This window comes from Sinocyclocheilus grahami, unplaced genomic scaffold, assembly GCF_001515645.1.
Source record: "Sinocyclocheilus grahami isolate Dianchi unplaced genomic scaffold, SAMN03320097.WGS_v1.1 scaffold22086.1, whole genome shotgun sequence".
In the NCBI taxonomy this organism is placed as follows: domain Eukaryota; kingdom Metazoa; phylum Chordata; class Actinopteri; order Cypriniformes; family Cyprinidae; genus Sinocyclocheilus; species Sinocyclocheilus grahami.
Window position 1 is genome coordinate 1 of NW_015518649.1, and position 3,002 is coordinate 3,002.

At 31.2% G+C, this 3,002-nt stretch overlaps 1 pseudogene; it reads left to right on the forward strand.

Moving 5' to 3' along the window:
- Nucleotides 1–404: 404 nt before the first annotated feature.
- On the forward strand, nt 405–1,127 carry LOC107579940 (gastrula zinc finger protein XlCGF49.1-like; annotated as a pseudogene).
- The last annotated feature ends 1,875 nt before the right edge of the window (nt 1,128–3,002 follow it).

Consider the following 3,002-nt stretch of genomic DNA (forward strand, 5'->3'; position numbering starts at 1 on the left):
TTGTACAGTGTCCCAACTTTTTTGGAATTGGGTTTGTAATATGGGGGGACTTTCTATCTCCAGGGTACAAAATAGGGACTGAAACTCAAATGTTAAAATGATGTCACTTCCTGGGTGTTGCCAATAAAAACTCTTTTAGTTTTAAAAAGGAAGAAATTGAATGAAAATTGTGCTGTAACAGTGTTGAGTGAATAATATTGGTCAGTTAATTAGTGTAAAATAATTATTACTTATAATAGTTCTCACTACAGAGATATTGGATTAGTGTCTATTTTTTAAATATCTTATTTTGTAAAAATGTAACAAAATGATAATTTGGTGTAGCTGTTGTCTGCTTTCACTTCACATTTCTCAGATTTTTTAATTATTTAATTATATTGTAACCATTTTAAACTTCAGGTCTAATGGAGAAGAAAAAACATCATGTCAAAACTGGAGAAAAAACTCACTCACAGACTGAAAGTATTTCTTTACTGAAAAGAAGAGACAAGAAAAGGTTCACCTGCACTCAGTGTGGAAAGAGTTTCACATGCAAACAGAGTCTCGAGAGACACATGAGGATCCACACTGAAGAGAAACCATTTACATGTAATCAGTGTGAGAAGAGTTTCAGACAATCATCAACCCTTAAGAAACACATGAACATCCACACTGGAGAGAAGCTGCACCAATGTGATCAATGCGGAAAAACATTTTCATGGGCTTCAAACCTGAAGAATCACCTGAAAGTTCATACGAAGGAGAAACCACATTCATGTTCTTTCTGTGGAAAGAGTTTTTCAGATCTGCAGAGTTTAAAAGTTCATCAGAAGATACACACTGGTGTGAGAGAATATATGTGCTTTGAGTGTGAGAAGACTTTTATTACAGCTGAAATTTGAAACGGCACGAGAGGATCCACACTGGAGAGAAACCTTACACGTGTTCACACTGCGACAAGAGATTCAGTCGGTCAGCACATCTGCAATCACACGAGAGGATCCACACTGGAGATAAACCGTATCGCTGCACTGCATGCGGGAAGAGTTTCAGTCATTCATCTAATCTACAGAGACATAAAATAAACAACCACATTAAGTAGTTTATCTCCAGGTCCAGCGTTTTCAAGCGCTACACCGCATCTCTTCCATATTCAATCAATCAATAAGCCCTTTATTCTGTCATTAATTTATTCTATATTAATCTGTCATAAGAAACATCTGAATTTGTCACAGTGAATAAAGTTCATCTTCAAGACCAGCAATTTCTGTGAGATTCAGATCAACTCAAAGATAGAGTTCCTCCCCAAAGAACAATATTTAAAGTTTTATTCTTGAATACAATTTTGCTTTATGATATAAATGATATTACTATGCTTTATTACGAGTTTCATTTTATGTTCAGAATGTTCTTCTAATGCATAGTTTGTTCAAGGTTTTTACAGCATCAAAATGTTCTTGTGCGTGAAACTGAAAAAGAGGCTGATTTATTTTTAATTTCATCTTCACTGTTGTTTTTAAACCAAATAGTTATTCTTCTGCTTGGGGTGTATTTTACAAAATGCAGGTGTGAGATATTCTGTCATGTAGGTTTGCATCTGATCATCTTCACTTTTGTTCACTTGTTGAGATGCTTTATATCTTGTTAGTCAATAAAGAGAGAAATCTGTCTCATTTGCTTCCACTTTTACTTTATATTTGCTTCAAGTATTAAACTCTTATTGTTCATTTTTGTTGTCTGTTGATTTTTCTTGCATCACAAATGAATAGCCTTCTTTAATAAATGTAGTTACATCTAAAAGCATCAAAAAATGAAATATTAATTGTTTTTTTGGGGGCTTATATTTGCTTTAGGTATTACATTTGTATTGTCCATTATTGTTTCCCCATTGATTTTTCTTGCATCACTAATGAATAATTTCATAATTTTAGTTACATCTAAAAGCCATGACATATTGCTTTTGGGGCTTTTCATAATTACATTTCTCCTAAAGCTTTTAAATGCTTAATAAACTGTATTTCATCGCAGACCTGACTGTCTGTCTGTCTACATCAGTCACTGTTTTAACATTATTTTTGTTTGATACGTCGTTTTATAAATATTTTGCCGTTTTAAATAGAATTTGGGCATTTTTGATAATCTGTGATGACGTCATAATTCGCGCGCTTCAGTGTGGAGATTATTTTTTTTAATTATTATTATTAAAGTACAAAATCTGAATACAACAAACTGCCATTAATTAGTATACAAAATCGATTCTGGTATGGGAGACTCAACACAATAGAATCATAATACGCTCCAGACAAATCATATAACAAAACATTCCAAGAAAGATAAAATATAAAATAAAAATAAATTAAATAATAAAAAATATATAATTACAACAAATTATATAATACAAACAAATTAAATAGTTTTACTGCGTTTGGATTTTTCATTTTACTAAAGGCATCTGAGAAGTATTTTAGATCAATTTGAAATACAATAAACAAAGGAGGGGATTTAAAGTATCTTCATTTATGTATAAAGTATTTTGCTAATAATATGATATTATTAATCAAATCATACAAAACAGAGCACTCTTTGGTTATTCCATAAATTACATCTTGTAAGGTTAGAGTGAAACCATCAGCAATCACTCCCTTCTCTACCATCCAGTCCTGCAATGCTTTCCAAAAAGACTTCCACAAACTACATGTAAAAAATACATGTTCTGTATCTTCAACTAAATATTTGCATGAATAACAGGGCTCAATTTCAAAATAAAATTTTGACTGTAAAAATGTATTGGAGGGATATATCTCATTTAATATTTTAAATTGCATGTATTTTACCTTGGGAAGAATAGGAAATTTTAGATAGGCTGTTTTGAAATATTTAACAGTGTTTTTATCAAATGTATGATCTAATTATATATTTATATATTTATTAGTGCAGAGTTTGTTTTCTATCTCAATATCACCAACATATAATAAAGAAAGGACTGCAGTAATTTTTGAGTAGGAAAGAGAACATCTCATTAA